The sequence below is a fragment of the Crotalus tigris genome, unplaced genomic scaffold (genome assembly GCF_016545835.1).
Source record: "Crotalus tigris isolate CLP2741 ecotype Arizona unplaced genomic scaffold, ASM1654583v1 scf7180000019137.2069052, whole genome shotgun sequence".
Classification (NCBI taxonomy): Eukaryota; Metazoa; Chordata; class Lepidosauria; order Squamata; family Viperidae; genus Crotalus; species Crotalus tigris.
The window spans coordinates 1,446,440-1,472,021 of NW_024097395.1; the positions used below are offsets into that span (position 1 = coordinate 1,446,440).

At 41.4% G+C, this 25,582-nt stretch overlaps 1 protein-coding gene across 5 annotated transcripts in view; it reads right to left on the reverse strand.

Moving 5' to 3' along the window:
- Positions 1-25,582, reverse strand: part of ZHX2 (zinc fingers and homeoboxes 2) — a 68,022-nt gene that overhangs the window by 15,968 nt on the left and 26,472 nt on the right. The window contains exon 1 of one of the 5 annotated variants that reach the window (XM_039359793.1): positions 1,782-2,190. The exons of 3 other annotated variants lie outside the window; for them this stretch is intronic. The gene's annotated coding sequence lies outside the window, so the exon portion shown is untranslated. Of the gene's footprint in view, positions 1-1,475; positions 1,587-1,781; positions 2,191-25,582 lie in introns of those variants that run through there. One more of the 5 variants, XM_039359794.1, reaches the window with a different exon arrangement.

The following is a 25,582-nucleotide window of genomic DNA, read 5'->3' on the forward strand; positions in this document are numbered from 1 at the left end:
GCTTGGACTGCCCTATGCCTTCCTGAAATTATGATCCCCTGGGCCAGATTTTCCCTTGGAGATAGGCTTTCAAACATCGGCTTCATTTTCTTGTCTCCCCCTTCTCTTCTCTTCCTTTTGTTTAATCAATGGGTATAGGCCATATAGACATTTATAGTGTCCAATATTCTGTGCCAATTATTTTCAAATATTGGATGTCACTTTGAGCTTTCAGTCAGGTTTGCACATTCCTCAAAACTACTCACAGCCTTGTTTGCCTCAGTACATAACCACTGGAGGGAGAGGTTTCCAAGTTGAGCCATGCTGGCTCAGGAATTCTGGGAGTTGAAGTCCACGAGTCATAAAGCGGCCTAGGCCTAGGCCAGGGGTAGGCAACCTTGGCTCTTTTATGACTCGTGGACTTCAACTCCCAGAATTCCTGAGCTGGCCATGCATGTCTAGTTTAATGAAGTGAAGGACAAGGGGAGATGATAGCAGTCTTCCAATATCTCAGGGGCTGCTACAAAGGAGAGGGAGTCAAGCTATTCTCCAAAGCATCTCAAGGCAGGACAAGAAGCAGTGGATGGAAACTAATCAAGGAGAGAAGCAACCTAGAACTAAGGAGAAATTTCCTAACAGTGAGGACAATTAACCAGTGGAACAACCTGCCTCCATGAAGCTGTGAATGCTCCAACACTGGAAGTTTTTTAAAAAGAGACTGGACAGCCATTTGTCTAAAATGGTATAGGGTTTCCTGCCTGAGCAGGGGGTTGGACTAGATAACCTCCAAGGTCCCTTCCAACTTTATTATCATCATCATCATCATCATCATCATCATCTGCTGTAAGTTGACTACCCGTATCCTTTTAATAATAGTGTCAAGAAAGCTAATCAGGCTTTTTGCCCTGGTTAGTAATTAGATGGTGATTAACTGAAAAGTCCAGGGGGATATATGAGATAGGAAAGAGTCAAGAAATATGCTGGAAAAAAGCAAAAGTAAACAAATTTTATTAGGCTGCCAAGAAAATGCATCCAAGTATCCCATGTATCTCATCTGGTCTCATGAATGACCCAACAATAACTTGGCTTATTAAAAAGAAATCTATAACAATTTAATCTCAGGGAAATTCATACCCCAGAACATTTTTCATTTATTTTATAACAAGCATCCTAAAGGTCTTTAACCCAACCCAAATGCATGAAATATATCTGCCAGATGAGCCTCAATTCCCCAATGCTCTGTCTCCAGCTGCTTTTATTTATTTCAAATGAAAGGGAGCGTATTAAGATTTGTTCTACCTCCCCACAACACGGCTGGTGACCACTTAACTATTAATAAATCAATAAAGAAACAGGATTGTCAGAGGATGTTTTAACATGTTTTCCTTAATGTGCTCTCAATGAGACACGACTGCTGCATAAGGCAGAAAACTCTGCAGGAAGGAACAATTAGATTACCAAGATACTAGTATGTTTTATTGGAGAAAAACATGTACCAGAAAATTTAACAGTCCCGAAGTTTTGCATGATTGCAGTTTTGGCTTCGTAAACAAAGCATATTAAAACACCAAGATAATATCCAATCCCCGAGATATCCCAAAGGTGCTTTTTCACAAGGCACCTGGACTTTGTGTTTTTTTTTTTTTTTTTTTGAAGATGTTTCACTTCTCATCCAAGAAGCTTTTTCAGCTCTGACTGGATGGTGGGGAATGGAAGGATTTATGTTCCTTGCATATAGCTGGTCATTTGCATTCTTTTAAAGAGTTGTAAATTTAAAGATTTATCTGTGTCTTTAGGATCACCTGAGTAGTGCAAATGGGTGTGGAGCCTTCCTGGAACTGCTGAAAGGACTGTGTTGTAGATTGGAGATACATGATGTCGTATTCCTTCCCCCTCTGCTGAGTGGGCTGTTCAGTTTTGACATAGAGGGCCTCCTTGACTCTTGTTTCAAACCAGCGGTCTTCTCTGTCCAAAATTTTTGACCAGCTGTCTGCAAGGAGTATAAATCCTTCCATTCCCCACCATCCAGTCAGAGCTGAAGAAGGTTCTTGGATGAGAAGCGAAACATCTTCAAAGAAAAAAAAAAAAAAAAGAAATTCCAGTGAAAAAGCCCTTTTGGAATAACTATCACCTGGATGACTGAGAATCTCTTTTGATAATCCCTGGGATAGGACTGCAATATTTAAAATGACTGTGGATACCGAACGTGTAAAACTGGGGGGGGTCTTCAAACTGGACCCTTTTGTGACTTGTGGACTTCAACTCCCAGAATTCCTCAGCCAGTGTGCCTGGCTGAGGAATTCTGGGAGTTGAAGTCCACAAGTCATAAAAGGGCCCAGTTTGAAGACCCCTGGTGTAGACAGTTGCATATCACGGCAGCCCATTTTCAAATACCTATTTTTTCCACTGGTGGATGGAGCAACTCAGAATTATTAAGTTTAAAAATTCTAAATTGATCCTAAGGTAGTTTCTTGTAGTTGGTTTCAAGGGTTGTAAAGTATGGTAGATACAGGTAGTTCTTGACTTACAACCGTTTGTTTAATCACTATTCAAAGTTACAACAGCACTGAAGAAAGTGACTTTATGACCGTTTTTCACATTTATGAATGTTGCAGCATCCCCATGGTCATGTGATCAAAATTCGGACTTTTGGCAACTGGCATGTACCTATGAAGACTGGAATGTCCTAGGGTCAAGTGATCAAATTTTGCAACTTTCTGACAAGCAAAGTGTCAGTGTGTTACTAAACAACTGCAGTGATTCACTGAACTACTGTGCCAAGAAAGATTATACAATGGGGCAAAACTCAACTTTGGACATTTTGAGGCTGCCCATTGGCAAGGCAATTGTCAGCCCTTCAAAGTAGACCACACTGGAAAACCAACGTCATACAGGCCAATATTTTTTTTATTGCAAAGTTAGAATAGTAACAGAATCTTGCAGGTTTGGATGTGCCTCCCCCCTCCCTCCCTTTATCTTCATGTGAACTAGTATCAAACCTAGTTCAGGTCAGCGGCTCCCAACTTTTTGGGCACCAGGGACGGGTTCTATAGAGAGAGGTTTTTCCGTGGACCGGAGGGGACGTGGTTTTGTGTGCTGCCTGCATCCCGCGGATGGGGCTTTGCTTCTTTGCGCGGACCGGTTTCTGGCATGCTGTGGACCAGTGCCGGTCTATGGTCCCGGGGCTGGGGACCCCTGTTCTAGGTAGTCCAGACAGGAAAGAAAACCCTTTACTACTAATACTATCTTTGTTGTAAGATTACAGTAAAAAAAAAAACCCATGCAAGTCTAAAAACATTTCCTCCCTTCCTTGCCTTTATATTCCAGAATGGGACAATTCACCTCAGCCAACTTGCCACGGTCAACTTGCCACAGGACCAGTGGTGGGATTCAGCCAGTTTGCATCAGTTTGGCAGAACCAGTAGCTAATTTTTTGTTGCCCAGGCTCAGAATGAACTTCCGGAAGGGGCATCCATGCAGAGAATCGGTTGTTCACATATTTGAATCCCACCACTGCACAGGACCAACTCGCCACAGGATAATTGCTGTGGGATAATTCAACAATTCAATGTAATTATTTAAGATAGTTAAAAGTTATTTTAATTGTTGTCATTCACACTTCATTTTGTCTCTCCTCTGGCATTATTTCCTTAATGATTCTAATGTTTCTTCAATATTAGTGTAACTCTTGTCCCGTGGCAAGTTTTCCCTTGGTGAGTTGGCCATGCCAAATTATCCCGTGGCAAGTTGGCCGTGATGAGTTGGCTGTGGCCAGTTGTCATAGACCAGTGTTTCTCAACCTTGACAATTTTAAGGCACGTGGACTTCAACTCCCAGAATTCCACAGCCAGCAATGCTGGCTGTGGAATTCTGGGAGTTGAAGTCCACGTGCCTTAAAATTGTCATGGTTGAGAAACACTGTCATAGACCCTTTACATTCTATCAAGCTAAAAGAGGCAAAGGTATCCCTGTCAGTTGTATCCAACTCTAGAACGCAGTGCTCATCTCCGTTTCTTGGCTGAGGGAGCCAGCGTTGTCCAAAGATACTTTCCGTGGTCATGTCGCCTGCATGGCTATAAGCCAAAGGCGCATGGAATCCGTTACTTTCCCACCAAAGTGGTATCTATTTATCTACTAGCATTTGCATGCCTTTGAACTGCTAGGCAGGCAGGAGCTGGGGCAAGTAACTGGACTTCACCCTGTTGCGTGATGCTCGGGTCTTGAACCTGTCAGCTCTCCAGCTCACAAGCTTAGTGTCTTAACTGCTGAGCCACAGCAAAAATGGTTAATTATGAGATGCTTTTTCCATTCCCATTCCTGCTTGGATTCAGATTTCTCTTATTAGACCATTGTCTAAGCCACGGGTAGGCCCAGCTGGCTCAGGAATTCTGGGAGTTGAAGTCCACGAGTCATAAAAGAGTCAAGGTTGCCTACCCCTGTCTAGGCTGTGGCTCTTCCTCATGTCTCCCAAGGTTATTCTCACAGCCTATTAAAATTAAGGAGGAGCTAGTCTCAGACTTTTACATACAGTATATTTCCTGCCCTGGATTTGGGTTTGTTTTATCTGTTGCTTTGGCAACAGCTCCTCCTCCTGTCTCTCTAGGCCAGTCCCTCTTCTTTCCACACCAATTTCAGATGCAGTGGCCTGCAAATGGGTTGCTGGACTTTTATCCTGCTTCTCAGCAATCCCAGAGCAATAAACCCCAAAGTATAATGTAGAAAAGGGGTGTCCATGGTCTGCTTCCAAGAAAATTGAGCATGACAAGACATGGCACATTCCAAAGATTGAACTGCTCGCCAAGTTATATCTTTCCTCACTAACTAGGCAAATGATTCTGGAAGATATCTTCCCCCTCTTTCTCCTTTTGTGTTTTTCATTCAAAATTCATCCTTGGGGGATGAAACAGCAATCAGGGATGTTGAGAGTTGCACGGATCTTGGAGTTTCATACTCATTTGTTCATTCCTAGTTTTAAAAGCAAAAGATCTGAAATATCTTAAATAGGCATAGCCTTTTGTGCCCCCAGATATGAGAGATCTTGCATACCAAAAACTTCTGGGCAAAGAAAGATGTACATTTAAATTTAAATGTAATTAAATTTGAATACAAGTTAATAACATTTCCCTCTTCTCATACCTTAAAACGACCACAGAAAAGAAGTTTAAAAGTATGCCAGAAGCCAGTCAGGTACTGTTGTTGGTAGAAGTTATCTGATGCTTCTGTTTTCTTTGTACCTGGTCATCTTCTCTCAAAACTTTACTTTGATACAGCAAAGTAAAGTTTACTTTGAGAGCAAAGCATTCCATAGTTGGAATTGCAGAGATTCAGGCTCCAGGTTACTGTTTAGAATCCAATACTGACCAAATCAGTAGAACATTTTTTCTTCAAGCTGACCTATTGTCAAGGCATTGAAGTCTATAAATGGTGGCTTGAAATCTCCATCACACTTCTTGATCAAAGATTTTACTAACAGGAAAGTCCCTCTTTCTTCATTTCACATTAGCTCACACAAAAAGGGAGACTAGCTTATTAACATTAGGTGCACTACTTCCCTGGCTCCTTGGCTTGAATGAGTTGTAAAATAAAAATGTAAAAAAAAACCAACAACTTTGTGTGACTTTGAGAAATAGAACTTGGGTTTTAGAGGATACTAATTCCAGAGCATAGACAGAAATGATCTGATCTGAAATAAACCATCAATCAATTAAACTGCTACCAGCAACAGTGATTTGGCGCATTTCCCAAGCCACATTTAATTAAATTTTTGATCCAGAAGATCCATGGGTAGAATTAGTGATATGGCTCATTATCATTCAGAACTTATCCTTCCATTTAGTTGAGCTAAGAATGAATTGGAAGCCATACATGAGTAGAAGGTTGGACTAAGATAGAAGAATCCTGGGCTCAAATTCACGTTCATCCATGAAACTTCCTCTCAAGAGTGAAGTGGAATCCATCAGTCAATAAACATCATGCTTCCTCAACTCAAAACTTATAGGATGAGAATTTTCTTATGCATGGCTTTTAAATGTATATAATTAAAATAAATATGGGACCTCCATCTCCAGAAATAATATATAAGCCCAATCAAGTTGCTTCTTGAGGTGAACACAAAGCTCTCCTTCATTGTTCCTTGGAAGCTGAGTCTTATTTCATTGCTGATGTCAAGAATGCTTAGTAAGTTTAAGGCAGGGGTCTTCAAACTTGGCTCTTTTATGACTTATGGACTTCAACTCCCAGAATTCCTCAGCCAGGCATGCTGGCTGAGGAATTCTGGGAATTGAAGTCCACAAGTCATAAAAGGGCCAAGTTTGAAGACTCCTGGTTTAGGGCATCCACAGCACTCTGCCATACCAACACCTCTATACCACTTGCTATTCCTTAGCTTTTACTACATGAAGTGGTTTCTTGCCTCTGCCATATGGAAGGGTCTATCTCTCTAAGTACCATGTGTTGGGGATTTCCTCAGAGTATTCCTCCAAGTACGGGACAAATGAGAAAGACTTCTTGCTGGCTTCAGCTGGATACAGAATGCTGGGTTATCTTCAGCAGGAATTTTCTTATGGTCTCAAGACACCATGTTTCTCAATCATGGCAACTTTAAGATATGTGGACTTCAGCGCCCAGAATTTCCCAGCCAGCAAAGGGAACCTCCAGCCATCTGGAATCTGAAGGTCACACATCATTATGTTGTCAAGGTTGAGAAACACTGCTATAAAAGAATAGCTTCCAGCACTGGGATAGTCATTACTAACAGAGCCAAGTTCTGTCTATTTTGTCCCTACCGTCTGTCATTTAAGTTCTTCCTAAGTAGAATCATGTGAGATCTTGGTGGAAATAGGACAAATGACTCCCTTTTTCCTGGATTACAATACAGTCTGCAGTGTCTTTCTTTTTTTTTTTAAATCCTTCTAAACAGCTTTGAATCACTACCAGCAGAACAAGATCACAACTATTTACAGTCTAAGGGTTCTTTCACAAACATTTTCCTGTGTGAAAGTCAGCACATCTCTACTCAAGTGTAAAGCTGGATGAAGTTGGGTGATTCAAATGTTTACTTTGACCCACTCAAGTGTTTAGAAATAATTTGTAAATCGTATATGTCTAGTATAGGACACCAAAAGAAGACAGTCGTAAATTTAACATTATCTTGACACACACGCACACATCAGCACCACAGAAGAATAAATAGGGGAAAAATGTACAAGCCCAGACTCAACTCCTCTGCAATACAGGCAGTTCTCAACTTACAACCATTCATTTAGTGACTGTTTGAACTTATAACAGCACTGAAAAAAGCGTTACTGTTTTTCACACTTAAAACAGTTGCAGCATCACCATGGTCACTTGATCAAAATTCAAATGCTGGGCAACTGGTTCATATTTGTGACAGTTGCAATGTACCAGGGTTATGTGATCATTTTTTGTGACCTTCTGACAAGCAAAGTCAATGGGGAAGCCAAATTCATTTAACAACTTATTAACTTATCAACTGCAGTGATTTGCTTAATAACTCAGGCAAGGTCATAAACTGGGGCAAAATTCACTTAACAACTGTCTTGCTTAGCAACAGAAATTTTGCTCTCAGTTGTGGTCATATGTTGAGGACTACCTGCACTTAGTATTCCCATAGTATCAACCTAGGGCTCCTTTTCAATCAATCAATCAACCAATCAATCCATCCATCCATCCATTCATCCATCAATCAGAATTCTGCTTTCTTGTAATTAATGTAGGACATAGTTGTGTATGTTTGTGCTCAGGCTAATTTGTTTATACTGTATGTCTTTCAGAAGCCACAATCCATAAAAAATGCAGGGACACGACAAAAACAATTAACAACTACTGATTTAAATCAGTGGCTAAAAAAGTACTGTGTTGCCTTAAAATTGGCCATTTATAAAATTAATTGGTTCGTTATTTGCATATACCAATCATTCTGTTTCACAATTACAAAGAAGAGAGAGAGAGGGAGGGAGGGAGGGAGGGAGGGGGGGGCTTTGTCTAGGTGCTGAAAAGTTAAATATGTACCCTTTAAAAAATAACAACACTGTTGTTTTTCATAGCTTACTCAGTGTTTTTCAACCATGGCAATTTTAAAATGTGTGTACTTCAATTACCAGAATTCCCCAGCCAGCATGTAAACTGCACTCTGGAAAATCTCTTACAGCTTCTGGAAGCATGTTAACACATTTTAAGTTGATAAAGTTAAGAAATACTGTTTTAAAGCATACCTTTCTTATTTTGTTGAAAAAGACCTGCTTCACCAGCATAAGTAACTTTGTTATCTGATTTCACCCTCCATGGCTATGCTTCTTTCTCTAGTTGAGTGCAAACTAAGATCTCTTACATCATTCTAAGCTGACACATGAGGTGAGGATGAGAGAGAAGCATAACCATGATGGGTGAAATGCATACTTTAGAACAGCGTTTCTCAAGCTTATCAACTTCAGGAGGGTGTGAATTTCAACTTCCTGAATTTCCCAGCCAGGATGCTGGGAGATTTATGTCCACAGATCTTACAGTTGCCAAGGTTGAGAAACATTGGCTTAGAATATCAACATTCTCACCTCACAGGTTATTGCTTCTTGCTCTTTCAAAAATTAAGATGATATACGGCACTGTCTTTTCAAAATGAAGCATTCTGAGCCCTTCTAACTTTGATACAAAAAATGACTGTGTGATCTTGTGTACTGGTGTGATGATCTACAAGGCCTACATATTCTCTACCAAGAACAGTGATAACCCAATTGCAGATTGTGCTCTAGAGCAGGGCTTTTCAACCAGTGGTACAGGTACCACCTGTGGTACATTGGCACCTGGCAGGTGGTACGCGACCATCCTAGAAAAGTGGTAGTGGGGGAGGGGAATGAGCTGAACCGGTGGCAGCACCACAGAAGCCTGAGCGAGAGATGGCTGGAGCTGCAGGGTTGTTGGCTCAATGGAAGTGTCAGGATCGGCGCTTCTTCGGGGCTGTCAGGGCTCACCGAAGCACCAGGATCAGTGCCAGGCTCCAGCTGGAGCTTGGCGCTGATCCCGGAGCTTCTGCTAAACCCAGAAGCGCCGATCAGCTGGAATGTTGCAGCATCTCCGGGGTCTTGTGATTTACATTCAGATGCTTGGCAACTGATTCATATTTATGATGATCACAGTGTTCCAGGATCATGTGAAGTGACTAAAATCTGCTGCAAATGGGGGGAATAAAAACCAAACACCCCCCACCCCACTTCTGCTGCCAATCTTCAACAGAAATGCTCACAACAATGAAAACCTCGGACAGGACGAAGAGCGCCGCCGGGTGGGCAGGCAGGTGTCTTGCTCGGCTGTGGCTTGTGGGGAACTTTTTTAGTGCCATTGTAACTTTGAACAGTCACTAAGCGAACTGTTGTAAGTCGAGGACAACCTGTACTTCATCACTTTTTTCCTTTTTTGGGGGGGGGGTCAAGTTTTTGACACCTTGCTAGGCAACTGGTGGTACTTGGATATTGCCATATCCTAAAAGTGGTACAATGGGTGAAAAGGTTAAATATATATATATATGTATCTATCTATCTATCTATCTATCTATCTATCTATCTATCTATCTATCTATCTATCTATCTATCTATCTATCTATCTATCTATCTATCTCAAATTCAATTCACTGGGAATATTTGGCTGAATTTTCCCCCGTGAAAAACAAATGGAAACAAGGGCAAGAATACAGGGCAAGTCCTCGGCTTGTAACAGTTTGCTTGGTGACTGTTCAAAGTTACAGTGATATTGAAAAAAGTAATTTATGACCGTTTTTCACACTTATGACCCTTGCAGCATCCCCATGGTCACGTGATCAAAATTGGGAGGCTTGGCAACCATATTTATGACGGATGCAGTGTTCCAGGGTCACCTTTTGCGACCTTCTGACCAGCAAATCCATGGGGAAGCCAGATTCACTTAACACCCATGTGATTAACTTAACAACTGCAGCGATTCACTTAACAACTGTGGCAAGAAAAGCCATAAAATGGGACAAAATTCGCTCAACAAATGTCTTGCTTAGCAACAGAAATGTTGAGCTCAGTTGTGGTTGTCTACCTGTACTCTTTTTGAAACCTTGGAAATCTTCAGTCCAAATGCAGAACATTGTGTTATAGGACCAACAACTTCACTTACTACTGTCTTTGTACAATACGTGCAACCATTTTTTTCTCGGTAGGAAAAAAAAATCAAGCTATTCTCTGATCTGGCAACTGAGCTGCACGATGCACAATTCAACAGACTGACTGCATCAATGAAGTGGTTGAACAGCAAGCAGCAATCCAGATGTTTCTCCTTTGGCTAACTCTGCATCTGCACACTGAATCATTTCAGCCTTCACTTTTTGTTCATCCCATAGTTGTTAAACTCTGTTTTGGACACAAACTGATCCTTCCCCTCCCCCTGCCAATCTTTGGCAAGCCTTCTGCACAATTTTTGTTATTTCAATTTCAGCTGTTTGTTCACAAGCTTGGCTGCTAATGGAAACCAAGACATCTGACCATCTCTCTGGATGGATGTTACTGCTGGATGCCCCAGGCAGCAGGAAAAGAGTCACCTTTGTTCCTGATTCCCTCCAACAATGGTGAAAAGCTGAGGAAAGGGGCGCATTGGCTATCAAGTCACAGATCTGATTCATTTGGACTGGAAATGGAAAGGCAGGCCACACACAGCCCAGAGGTCTCCAGCTTGCCAATAGCCACATAGTCTATTCCTCCCCAGTTAATAAACAGAAATCAAAATCTGCATGACTAAAAAAAAAAAAAAAAAAAAGCGGTTTCTTGTTGGACAGTCAGTATCAAAGCTGAGGGTAAACAATCCTGCTGCTCTTTTAGTCTTTCCACGGCGCTAATAAATTTTGCAAAGAAGGGAGAGAAAAATGTAAAAAGAAGAGAAATTGGGAGGTTCTGTGGAATAAACCCATCTCTAAAAAATGGAATCAATAAATTAAATAGGATAGAAGGCAGAAGTCGATGAACAACAATTTAGGCCAGCAATCCCGAAGCATTATGTTTCTGGCAGTGGTGGCGGGCGGGTGGGGGAGGGGAGAAGGGATGGTTTTGTGTGCACACCCATCACTTGCACAAATGGAGCTTCGTCTGCTTGCACGTTCACCCCCCCCACACAGACACTTGTGAGACCCAATTCCCAATGGGTCGCAGCCCAGTACTGGGCCACGGACCAGGAGTGGGGGACCCTGATTTAGACAACTAGCTGTATTCATAAAATGATGTTAAATCCATCCACTGAAATCAAAACTGAACTGGACTTTAAAATTAGATACACATTTTCCTTGAACTGCATTGTCAAAAAAGAAATTTCAAAAACTTCAGAAGTAATAATAACTACTTCTGATTATATCCTGGGAACACGATGAATGCCATCATTCTTATGAACAACATTCTATGGAGATGAGAAAGATGTGGGAGGTGGCCATTAGAACTTCAAAACTGGGGTGTAAGTAACTCTGGGGAGGTTTGTGTAACTTCAAATGGGCACTAAGCAACCGGGCATAAGTCAAGGACAACCTGTATAAGCCAGATGTTGATGACGTGCTTTTCTAGCAGAGATCCAAGTAGGCTGATTTGCAACTTCACCCAAGCCAGTATTCAGAGTTATCTTTGGAAAGCTCAAGTGGTTTCCCCAACCTACGTAAAGTCATAATGGGGTGCATGAAGGACAACTTATGTTTCTCATCACTTTTCTGAAAGCAACATTTTCTAACTCAGCATGGTTTGGGGCAGTGATGGCGAACTTTTTAGAGACCGAATGGCCAAAAACTGCCCCCCGTCCCCCCCCTGCTCCGCTCCCGTCCTGCCCGCCCCACCACCACCTTTAGGGCCATTCACCGCCTTCACGGCCCGCCACATATCGCCCAGGCAGCCCAGCAGCGCCATGGCAGCCACGCCCTCTGCCCGCACCTTGCAGTATCAACTGAGCGTGATGGGCTGCAAGGGCGGAGTCTTCTCCCTGCTGCCCAGCTCCCATTCCTTGGCTGCGCTGCTCCATGTGGGCCACGCTTGGGGGCAACTCTCCTCCAGGGGGGCTGCTGGTGAGAGGGCCGCGGGGGGAGGCAGGGCTGGGGCGACGGTGCACGTGCCCACAGAGAGGGCTCTGAGTGTCGCCTGTGGCACGTGTGCCACAGGTTCGCCACCACTGGTTTGGGGGATAACTGGTAACGTAGATAGTTAGCATCGATTTTGATAAGATGGTGCAGCTCTGAACTGGCATTGGAAAAACAACAAAAACCAAGTTGAACTGAAACGTGAAGCCAAATCTTCCATCGGGGCCACTGAAAAAAAAAAAAGCAAGATATGACTCATTTATTTATTAACCCAACATCTATTCTGTCCAAGCCTCGTTCCTCAGCTAAGTCTACAAATGAAGTGACTTTCTCCAAAACATACAATGTAATAAACATCGTGAAAGGCTCGTCTAAACATGTACTTGCATATTTATGAAGAAAGATGAGCAGGAAGAAATGTCTGGCAGGTCCAGAAATACACGTGGGAATATCTCATGGACACGAGAAAATTATCCTATCACAAATTAAATGCCCAACGGAGCCTTTCAAAGTCTCTTGCCTTGGGCATAATGGAATTTGTTCTGATAGTCCACGCTGTCAGGCGATACGCCAGGATATAACTTATTGATGATCTGCTCTTCAGTAAGAAAGACTCCAGAATTAACTATGTCCTTCTCTTCTAAAATAATGGGGAAAAAAAAAGATCTTTCCTTTATCTTTCCTCTTGGTTTTTCATACTGTCCCCCTTACTTTAGTGGTACATGTGAGTGACCTTCGGACAGTGGTCTCCAACCTTTCCAAGCTATGCAGACCGGTTGTGGGGGGGAGGATGGGGATAGTTTTGTATGAGCGGCAGGTAAGCACGCACACAGCTCCACTCACATAAATGGAGCTGCATGCATGCTTGTCTGCCCACTGCATGCACAACTGAAGCTGCAAGCGCATGTGTGCTCACTTGCCACTTCTGTGGCCCAGTTCCATGGCCTGGTAATAGGTTGTGGCCTGGGGCTTGGGGACCCCTGCCTTGAGAGACAGGAGGGAGAGCTACAAATTAGGTAATACCAGTGTGTAAAAGTTAGCCCACCGAAGGAGGGAAGACGTAGGAGATGTTTCAGAAGGAACCCTCCCTAGTTTTCCAGAGAGTAAAAGGAAAGGAAGTGAAAAATACTTTCAGTCTTGCCTGAGTCTGTTAATGTAACCTTCCAATAAAGATAGTTTGTATTCCTGGTTGTGCTTCAGATCTGGACTACAGGTAGTCCTTGACTGACAATCACAATTGGGAACAGAATGTCCATTTTTAAGCAAGGTGGTTTTTAAATGAGTCATGCCCGGTTTTATGATCTTTTTTTGCCATGGTTATTAAGCAAATCTCTGCAGATGTTAAGTGAATCATGAAGTGGTTAAGTAAATCTGGCTGTCAGATTGGCTGTCACCTCTTCGCAGCTTGACAAAGAAAAGGGGGGGGAGGAGGGATGCAATCCGGGGGGGGGGGGGAACAGTTGCAACTGAGCATCGTCTGTTCCCATAAGAGAGTGCCCAACCCAAGGACACATCGAGCAGATGGACTAGGATGGGTCACTGGTGTCCCAGAACAAAACGAACAGAAGCGATTGGTGGACGTAATGGATTGTGGGTGGCACACAGGAAAAGGGGGGGAATTAACTATGCTAGCTTTTGTGTGGGAAACCCAGAGCTGGTTCTGCTCTGTCATCTGTGCCAATATGGTTTATTCAGTAAAGTTTATACTCTTGGTAAGTTTATACTCTTGGTAAAATCATGTCCCGGGAATTTTTTTTTCTGGATCCGCCAACTGGACAGTTGACACTGGCTTCCCACTTTGCTTGTCGGAAGCTGGCTGGGAAGATTGGCAATCACAAGACCCTGGGATGCTGCAACTGTCGAAAGTTCACGCTGGTGATTAAGCGCCCAAATTTTGATCATGTGACTGTGAGGAGGCTCCAATAATTATAAGTGTGAGGACCAGTTGTAAGTCACAGTTGCAAGTCACATTTTTCAATGTCCTTGTAACTTCGATCTCTAAATGAATGGATGTAAGCTGAGGAATACCTGCATGGCTAATACCTTCACCTTTTCCCTAATTACTGCAAATAAAGTAATAATCTGCCCCAAACTATTCATCTATTTTAATTCCCCAGACTTTTCTCTGTGCCCTTCTTTGCCCTTGGCAGAAGGTGATGGTTTTGCGCAAGCAGCATGCAAGCGGGCTTGTATGCGCTGCTCCATTTAGGCAGGCATCTGCCGCCCGTGCAAATGGAGTTTCATGTGCAAGCGCACGTGCCTACCGCTCGTGCAAGTAGAGCTGTGCGTGCGAGCGCACGCACCCTCCGACTACGCAGCCCGGTTCCAAATAGGCCGCAGCCCAGTACCAGGCTATAGCCCGGGGTTGGGGACTTTTGATATAAATGTGTTAAATAATAAATAAAACATTCAGTAGAAGGAGGAGAAGCTTGACACTTCACAAGAGTCATTTCAATTACAGCTTGTTCAAAATTTTGGACGCAGCCTGGAGCATTCAAGATATCCCCAAGTTAAAATGTGTAATGTGACAGACAGTAATTAAATACTTAGGGAGTAATGATTTAAATTGCACTTAATAAATGAAAGTTTAAATATCTTTCTTTTGACTTGATCCCTGTGTTGAAGTGTGGCTTTTGTTACAGAGTCCAGAAACAAATGGCTGACCTTGGAGACAAAAAGACATTTCCACCATTTTTCAAGCTACAGTGAAAACCTGAATTAATACCTCAATTTTGAGGAGTCAATGTTATTATTCTTGAATATTCCTTCTGATTCTTCTCCTACAATTAGGTCATCTGGGGCTTAGCTTCAGGGGCGAAAAATCTGCATTAAAGTTACAATACTAATTAAATTCCAAAGATCCAGATTTATATATAATATATTTGAGAATGGGCAAGCTATACATTTGCAAGGAAAGAGATTAAATGAAAGTTTTACAGTAGTAAATTAACAGGCATAGTGGAAGATGACTTTTTTTTTCATTCAAAGTTTCTGCTTCTACCTAAAGAAATCTGTACATCGGTATCATCTGAAAATTAAACCAACCTTCCATTCACTTCAAAATCCTTCATTCATGATATAAGTCCATTTATCTCAGTGGTTCTCAGCCTTTCTAATGCCGCGACCCCATAATACAGTTCCCCATGTTGTGGTGACCCCCAACCACTTATACATCACCAGGTGCCAGGGGCGTGGCCAAAGAAAAGGGGAAAAAAATGGTGGACGGCCTTGTTTGGCGACCCCCGTGAAATGGTCGTTCGACCCCAAATGGGGTCCCGACCCACAGGTTGAGAACCACTGATCTATCTGCTAACAAAAACACACGTCCCACAATAAAGTCAATCCTTAAAGGCAGGGGTCTTCAAACTTGGCCCTTTTATGACTTGTGGACTTCAACTCCCAGAATTCCTCAGCCAGGCACGGTGGCTGAGGAATTCTGGGAGTTGAAGTCCATCAGTCAAAAAAGGGCCAAGTTTGAAGACCCCTGCTTAAAGGGGTCATCTGTATTTCTGGCCAAAATGCCATAGAGTTCAGTGGTGAAAATGAAACACAAACATATGAATATGAAAGTACAAAATAGCGCTTGTCATTAATGACCTTCATCACTGGTTCACAGTTAGCTCTTCCAGGCCTCTCCAGAACCGATGGGATCTTGGCGTCACAAACCAAACTCTTCTCTCTCTTTTCCCTTCTCTTTGGGCAATCACGTCTGACTCTTGGAGACTGCCTGGCCCTGGACAGATCCCTGCAGTTTTCTTGCCAAGGCTGTTTAGAAATGGTTTGCCGCTGTCTCTTTCCTATGGCTGAGAGAGAGAGACTGGCCGGTCCAGGTGGGACTTGAACTCACGGCCTCCTGGTTTCTAGCTTGACGCCTTAACCCTTACACTGAGCTGTCTCTCAAACTCTTTCATGCTTTTAAATGCAGATGACCCAGAAATGTTTCTGTAATCTACTCTTGGAAATGTTACTCAGGATCCAAAAAATCTGGACCGCAACCAATAGAGGTTTTGATAATATTCAATGTACAACTAAGTACAGCCTGCTTATTGTACCAACTGACCCTTATTTTAAAGCTAAGAAAAATACTACAGCCTCACAGAACATAAAAGTGTTTTATTTTCCCAACTTCCCATTTCCACTGAACTTTACTGACTTCCTGCATTTTCAGGTATTATGCCTCCAAGCTATTCTTGTTTATGAAATACAGTTTTGGTCTGATGTCCCTATATGGTGGCTGAGGTCCCAATTATCTTTTCAGAACACTCCTATAAATACAATGTCAAAAGATGTGTTCATCCTACAAGGAAAATGGGGGAAGAAAGAGAATGAGAACTTCTATTTTGATAACAAGGGACGAGCTAAGTCAGGGGTGTCAAACTGCCGGCCCTTGGGCCGGGTGCGTCATGGCGAAACTGTGCCCACCTCATTGCCGGCAATGGGAAAAAAGTCACAATACGTCGCGACACGTCACGTGACGTTGTGAATTTGACACCCCTGATCTAAGTGGTGCACAGGTCCCCAAATCTACCAATAGAAGAGAATATTTGTAACTCAGGGTTGAAATGTGGGGTCCTTGGTGCTCTTTGAGCTTGGTTGTTTTCTTGCAGACATTTCATTACTTGACTAGGTAGCATCATCAGTGCTAGAAAGGAGTGAGGTTTCCTCTCTGTTTAGATATAAATGGCTTATCTTGCCAGTGTTGGTGGGAGTTCTCGTCATGGTTCCTTAATTAAGTTGTTGTTTACTCTTTGATCATTTGTCTGAGTTGATAATTCCTTCACTGGGATACTGTTTGTTGCTTGATGTCACCTAGTTGGGTAATGAAATGTCTGCAAGAAAATAACCAACCCCAGAGAGCACCAAGGACCCCACACTCCCAAATCCTTTGAGTTAGGCATATTTGGAACATTAAGAACATACACACTCTTTCCTAGTTCAGAGAAAAGCAGCCAAGATGATTAAAGGGCTGGAGGCTAAACTATATGATGAACAGTTGTGGGAACTAGGTACATCTAGCCTAATGAACAGAAGGATTAGGGGTGACATGATAACTCTCTTCCAGTACTTGAGGGGCTATCACAAAGAAGAGGGGGTCAACTTCTTTTCCAAAGCACTAAAGGACAGGACAAGAAGCAATGGGTGGAAGCTCATTATATATAGATCCAACCTGGAAATAAGGAAGAATTTCCAGACAGTGGAACAATCAGTGGGATGGCTTGCCTCCAGAAGTTCTGGGTGCTCCATCACTGGAGGTCTTCAAGAAAAGATTGGAGAGCCATTTGTTGGGAATGGAATAAGGTCTCCTGCCTAGGGCAGGAGGTTAGACTAGAAGACCTTCAAGGTCCCTTCCAGCCCTTTTGAATCCATAAGTTGGAAACTCTTCACACGACTATCAGAGTTGCCACTTCATAAAATAGGGGTGGCCATTCACAAAATATCCTTTCAACTGCAAGAGCTTGATGAAAAAGTTCTCAGCTTCACTCCCTTCCCACCTACAAACTATTTTAGGCTTCTTTTCTGGACAGGGGAGCAGACGTCTAAACAAAGCTTCAGCCAACATTATTGTGTAAGTGTGCTTTAATGATCCACAAATAGAAAAAGGAATTTTTTTGTAGTTCCAAAAATTTCATGGTGGAAACTTGCCCTTTGCTTTGCAGTATCTCAGTTTCCTGTTTCCTACTCTTAAATTAAACGATTCCTTTTTTTAAAGTCAGAGAAGGAAAGAATCTGTCAGTACATTGCTGCTTATGAAAATCACAGTGGATGCTTTAAAAATAGCATGCTGTGTATCAATCACACATTATTAAATAACTGAGCTAAAGGGTCATGTCCCCATTTTTCCCCCTTCCTAAGACGAAAGAAAGCATTCTGCAGCAACCGTTCAGGATATTCTGCAAAATATGCCATTTATTTCTTGCTGTGTGTTTCAGCTTCATTTCTAGAGGAAAACAAATTGGCTCAGGACCCTTGTGTTATCGACTAGGCTTATGCAGAAAGGAAGTAAGTGTACTATAAATCAGAGAGAACACACATGTTTTTGCTTGCAAATTTGAGACTCAACCTTGTTTGCAGAAAAATAATTTCTGCAAACTTCTATACAGCTACTATATTGAATTGATTGATATGTTTGATAATGTGCTATCAATCTTTGAACCGATGCACTTACAGAATGCGTCCCACATATGGGCACTTAACAACCACATATATTTTCTCCAACAGTACTGAATTAGACCCATCAATAATCTGATATCAAGCGCCAGGGAAATCAGAAGATCCAGGCAGTTCAAATGGGTACAGAGATTTATTGCAAAGTTAAGTTCTCTGCAAGAATCTGAACTACTAATAGTCCAAGTAAATTGGCAGTAGATAAGAGTCAATGGAATTCAGGGTGGGCTGGACTTAGATCTTGTTTGGGTTCAAAGGTACTCATGACTGATGACGCGTTTGACCCTTCCTTTGGGCTCAGCCTGGTCATCTTCTACATCTGATATGGCATCAAGCAATTTCAATAAACTGCTAGATAACCTGTGCCCCATTGGGTCAGTTTCAGAGATATTTTCTTACCTAAAAGAGAAACCCAATGGCCAAAGGTAAAAAAGCAGTGGGAGGAGGAGTGACTTCCAACTTCCTGACAGCTTGACCACGCCTGATTGCCCACTGGTAATCAATAGTGGGATCTGTCTGTCTGGATTCTGAAAGGCTGGAGTGAGACTTATCTATCTGATCACCAGCAGTTGAAGTAGGGGGCCAGTCTAGCCAGCCCCTAGAGGCCTAGGGTAGGATCGGTCTACTGAATCTCTGAGTGGTGATACAGCAGCAGTAGGGGCTATGCATGTGATCAGAAATTTATCAAATTTCAATCCTGCAGGAATCATGGCTTCTGTATTTTAGATGCATTCTGTAAGTTAGCATATTTGTAGTACCTTGGTTTTTTGCGTGCAAATTTGAGACTCAACCTTGTTCAAAAGAAGGACTAGGGGTGACATGATAGTAGTATTCCAATATCTGGGGGGCTGCCACAAAGAGGAGGGGGTCAATCTATTCTCCAAAGAACCTGAGGGCAGGACAAGAAGCAATGGATGGAAGCTAAGCAAGGAGAGAACCAAGCTAGAACTAAGGAGAAATTTCCTGACAGAACAATTAATCAGTGGAATGACTTGCCTCCAGAAGCTGTGGTTGCTCCATCACTGGAAGTTTTTAAGAAGAGACTGGGCAGCCATTTGTCTGAAATGGTATAGGGTTTCCTGCCTGAGCAGGGGTTGGACTAGATGACCTCCAAGGTCCCTTCCAACTCTGTTATTCTATTAATTGGATCCCCAGGATGCATTGTTTCACCTAGTTAAAGGTTACAAGAATTTAGTGGGGTATAGACAGAATATTATCACAAAAAGACTTGGCTTGGCCTATGATTTATTAGTCTGGGTTGTAAAACCAGATCCTAATTTTTTAACAATAACTAAGACTTTCCATTTCAAGTTTATGGGAATAATTTAAATAAGTAGGATAGAAGAATGGAAGGTAGATATATAGGGGCAAAGAGAAGTACGGGGGAACACAATATGCAAGAATTCACTTCCAAATTGATCTAAAATTGGTATGAAAAATTCCAATTTAAGATCAATTTAAAATATTGCTCTGAGTGTTTTAAACATCTAATGATTAAGAACAGATTTCTTAGAGATTTCTACCCAAGATCAGCCAGTTTGAAAACTAAGTCTTTGTTGATGGGCTCTGCTCACTGTTTCATAAATCTATGAGTTTAGATTATTTGTAGAACTAATATTATTATTGAACAGGCTTTTTATGGAGGTCTATCATAGCTCATTCACTATCAACTATACTAAAAATACTCAAGCATTTTTAGGTATTTCTACTTCAGCTCCTGGGGAGGAAAGCTATGGCAAATCTAGACAGCATTCTAAAAAGCAGAGACATCACCCTGCCAACAAAAGTGCGTATAGTCCAGGCCATGGTGATGTATGGCTGTGAAAGTTGGACCATAAGAAAGGCTGAGCGCAAAAGAATTGAGGCTTTGAACTATGGTGCTGGAGAAGACTCCTGTCTCTTGGACTGCAAGGCGTTCAAACCGGTCAGTCCTAGAAGAGATCAACCCCTTCTGAAGGCCAGATCCTGAAGTCTGTTAAATCACTGGAGAAGTAATGCTGGGAAAGATTGAGGGCAATAGAAGAAGGGGACGACAGAGAATGAGATGGCTGGATGGAGTCACTGAAGCAGTAGGTGTGAATTTAAATGGACTCCAGAAGATGGTAGAGGACAGGAAGACCTGGAGGAACGTTGTCCATGGGGTCGCGATGGGTCGGACACGACTTTGCAATTAACAACAACAACAACTTCAGCAAGAAATACTTTAAAGTGAAACCTTGATCTGATGCAACATCTAGTAGAGAGTAAGGTTTTGTTTCTGAATATCTGTTAAATCTGAAAGTATATATTTCACGGTGATTTATATCATTTGACATCAGTTAAATCGAAAGTACATCTTTTGCAGTGATTGGTGCCATAATGCAAATAATGTCATCTGTATAATTTCTTTCATTTATGGAATGATTTCATTATGTGTGGTGATCAATTTGCAAATGCCGTTATGCAACTAAGCAACTGTAACACAAAGGGTTTAAATTTAAGTAATATATATTATATAATATGTAATAAAATCATTTCTTTTAGAGGATGGATGGATGGAAATTTTGTCCATTGCCTCAAAAGTCTATTGAATGTGGGTCTATTGAGTCTAGGTTTTGCTGAATTTGTACTTATGATGGCTAGGAATAGGCCTTGACAAAATAGAAAATCCACCCACTTTAGCCAATTTCAGATTTTAAATAAAAATAAATAAATTTTGAATTTAAATCTATCACTTGGAAACACTGCTACTTCTTTGTAGTACTTTTTATTATATTTTAAAATAGTAATTTTTGTTATTGTTTTTCTGAATAACAATACCTTAATAGTTATTGCTGCATATTTATGGTCAAAAATATGTGCACACCAGAAAATATGACACATTCTGCTAGATCCTTAGAATTCTGGGTTTAGAAAACACATTGCATAAAAAAGAACTGATCAACTGTATTCAATTCATTAAATTTTAGAACCTTGGCTGATAAAAATACTTTCAATTTGGAAATATTTAGGAATCTAAAATTACTGCATTCAGCTTGTCCCTATTTGCAACTGGTATAAATTTAGCATTTCTGTTATATCTAACATGATCAAAGTTTATTTTGCTGCAACCGTTTCTGCTGAAATAGAGACAAGCAAAATGGAAAATACAAATGTACATATGGTTGTGATCATTCCCTAGTATTTGGCCACAGAAAGTATAATCTAAAATACTCATAATAAACTACCAAAAATGTGTTCATGAGCAGCAGAAATTCCAATACATTTAAGAAACGCTACTACCTTTCAGCAATTAACAGGGAGAAAGAATTCTGAGCTCAATCATTCTGCTACAGCCACAATAAATAATGAAGCAAAACAAAATCACCAAATCACCACAGTCTGTATTGATGGATTTGAAAAGGTATGGACAAATACTGACAAAATGCAATTGCATTTCAGCCTCCAGTTGCTTCCACAATTTCTCCACCTCCAAACTCCAGCTAACAACTAAGTTATGTGTTGAATCTTGCTTTTAGAAATCTTGTTTCCTGTGGATCCTGTTAGAATTGCCATTTAAAAAAAAATCAACTAGTTTCCCAGCCCCATCAGCTAATTAAAATTATGCATGCTTCAATGCTTACTAAGATAAAATGTTTATATAAGTGTTGATTATGGTCTCTTTGTTGCTAGCAATGCCATTCTTAAATTGGAATGCTAACTCAGGGGTCTTCAAACTTGGCCCTTTTATGACTTGTAACTTCAACTCCCAGAATTCCCCAGCCAGCATGCCTGGCTGAGGAATTCTGGGAGTTGAAGTCCACAAGTCATAAAAGGGCCAAGTTTGAAGACCCCTGTGCTAACTCATATGGTTTGGGCTTGTCTTATTAACAAAAGGAAGGTGATCTGAATTTAAGACAGGTTGCTATTATATTTTTAATTTTACTGTTTCACATTTTATTTTCTTTCTAAAATACTACTGTTGCTACTGCTATTAATTTATTAAACCTGCATGCTGACTCTCAATTATTCTGGGTAGCTGACAATGAAAGGAATTGAAATAAAATCAATTAAAACATAAATAGATTGCAAGCACCATGCAGCAAGGGACCTCACTTTCTTTTTCCAAAGACCTGGTGAAAAGTCAAGTCTTTATAGCTCTTCTAAAAAATAAAAGAGTGGGAGCCATTCAGATCTCTGTGGGAACCTTGTTCCAGAGATCAGGTTCTGCTACAGAGAAGGCCTGATAGGCCTTGATAGATGACATTGTTTAACTGAAAGAATCCAAAGTGCATCAATCCTGCAGGATTAAATTAGCTGGGCAGATGTTATGGGAGGCAGGCATGCCCTCAAGTAACCAGGCCTTATGCTATGTAGGGCTTTACAGCGTTACAATCAGGACCTTAAATTGTACTTAGAAACAAAATGGCAACCAGTGCAGCTTGTGTATCAGAGGTTTCAAATGGGCATATTGAGGAATGCCCATTATTGCTTGCACTGCCACAAATCTTGACCAATTGAAGATGACTAGGGCATGAGTGACTGATGAAATATTATTACTATTTTAAACATTTAATAGTAGATATTCAGAATTTTCATGTTATGAAGGGACATAAAAATAAATACATTAAAAACTCTGATTTACAGGATTGCAATGTAGCAGTCTTTAGATATATTGTAATGCAGTGATCCCCAACTTTTTTGGCACCAGGGACTGGTTTTGTGGAAGACAATTTTTCCATGGACTAGTGTGTGTGTGTATGTGGAGACATGCAACCTAGATTCTGCGGATATACAATTTAATTTGCTCACCAGTGACCTCCAGATGTGTGGCCCGGTGGTTGGGGACCTCTGCTGTAAAAAGCAAAATCTCCATCAAGGTATTTCTCCAAAATTTCAGATCCATTGTAGATCAATAACAAATTAAAATTTACATTAATTTATGTAATATCACCATTTCTGCATCGATACACATCATTTGCATAATATCTTATTTACAAAAATGACATAAATTGATGCAAATGATGTATTTTTAATTACCTCACTAATTACATGATGTCAATTACTGCATTTATATCTAAAAGCAATTTGGGAATAATAGTCTCCCTAAATAGCCCTTTAAATCAAAGCTTTATTTGAATGCTACTATAATTTGCATTAGTGATTTTATTTCATGCTCCCAAATAAAACTGTGAATTCTAGTCCAGAAATCAGTTTCTCTTTGTAATTATGTAAGGGTGTGCAAAGCATCTTTCCTGAAACTGATCTCAACTACCTCCATCTGCCTATATCAAAATGGCTGTGCAGGAGTAATGGAGACACTTGTGGTCAGCTTCTAAAGCAGCCATACAAATCCGAAAAAAAAATTGGCTGTACTTTATTACAGGGCTTTTCAACCAGTGGTACGGGTACCACCTGTGGTACATTGGCACCTGGCAGGTGGTATGCGACCATCCTAGAAAAGTGGTAGCAGGGGAGGGGAATGAGCTGAATTGCACAAGCCTGAGCGAGAGATGGCTGGAGCTGCAGGGCTGTCAGAGCTCAGCGGAAGCGCCAGGATCAGCGTCAGGCTCCAGCTGGAAAGCAGCACTGATCCTGGCACTTCCGCTGAGCCCAGAGGAAGCGCCGATCAGCTGGAATGTTGCAGCATCTCCAGGGTCTGGTGATTTACATTCAGATGCTTGGCAACTGATTCATATTTATGACGGTCACAGTGTCCCAGGGTCATGTGAAGTGACCAAAACCTGCTGCAATCACCCAGCAGACGGGGGGGGAATAAAAACCAAACACCCCCCCACCCCACCTCCGCTGCCAATCCTCAACAGAAATGCTCACAACAATGAAAACCTCGGACAGGAGGAAGAGCGCGGCAAGCGTCTTGCTCGGCTGTGGCTTGAGGGGCACTTTTTTCAGTGCCATTGTAACTTCAAACAGTCACTAAGCGAACTATTGTAAGTCGAGGACTACCTGTACTTTATCACTTTTTTTCCTCTTTTTTTGTCATCATGTTTTTGATACCTTGCTAGGCGACTGGTGGTAATCAGATATCGCCATATCCTAAAAGTGGTACAATGGGTGAAAAGGTTGAAAAGCCCTGCTCTAGTACATAAGGAAGAAAATGAATCTAAAGCATCAATCGTGTTTGCAGTTGACTGCAAAATACATCTGAGGATATGTAAGAAAAAAAGAGGTAGCTGCTTTAATGATGCAAAGATGTTTTGAATGTATTCTTTCATACTCCTTGTTTCATAGGATTTGTAAAGCCCTATTATAGTGTATTAAAATTCCCTCCCCTAAATGAAAGGAATTCTGAAAGATGACATTAATACCGCAACACATCATATTTTCCTTTTTACTATATAGAAATAAGAGCAAATCCCATTCCCTTCTACCACTGATGATGCTATCCAGTTGGGTAAGAAAATGTCTGCCAGAAAACCACCAAGCTCAGAGAGCACCAAGGATCCCACACTTCAATGCTGAGCTACAAATATTCTCTTCTATCAATATTTGGTGGATAGGCAGTCATGCCTATCCACAAAAGCTGTGCATCACTTTGAAGGCAGAAGCGTGTTCTGGTGTGCATGTGGATATTCTGTGCTTGTCTACATCTCCTTTAAGCCAAATCTGCCTTTGGCCAGAAATTGTGTGATTACTCCAAAAAAGATTCAGCTGCTTTAATGAGTTTCAGAGGGTTGTTGTGAGTGCCATTAGCAATTAGATATCCCACTCAGACAATTGTAGTACGGACACTTCCACTCAGGACAGACCAGGGAGCTGCAAAAATACTGTACATCTGTTCTGTTGTCAAGAAAACTGCTCAGTTGCATTCGCAAATCATCAGGATGACACTCCACACAACGTAGGCCTTATTTTATTACTACTTGTATGTATGAATTTGAGATAATGAAAGAAAGACTGGACTATTCAAAATGTTCACTCAATGTGAAATATACAGGTAGCCTTGACTTACAACAGTTTGTTTAGTGACCACTCAAAGTCACTGGAAAAAAGTGACTTATGACCATCTTTAACACTTATGACCAATTGCAGCATCCCCATAGTCTCATGACCAAAATTCAGACGCTTGGCAACTGATTCATATTTATGACAGTTACACTGTCCTGAGATCACACCATCCCCTTTTGTAATCTTCTAACAAGCAAAATCAATGGAAAGCCAGATTCACTTAACCACCGTGTTACTAACTTAACAATTGCAGTGATTCACTTAACAAATATGGCAAGAAAAGTCGTAAAATGGGGCAAAACTCACTTAATAAATTCCTCAGCAACATAAATTATGGTTGTAAGTCGAGAACTACCTGTATACATAACTGCCTCTAGATCAGGGGTGTCCAACCGTAGCAACTTGACTTGTGGACTTCAGTTCCCAGAATTC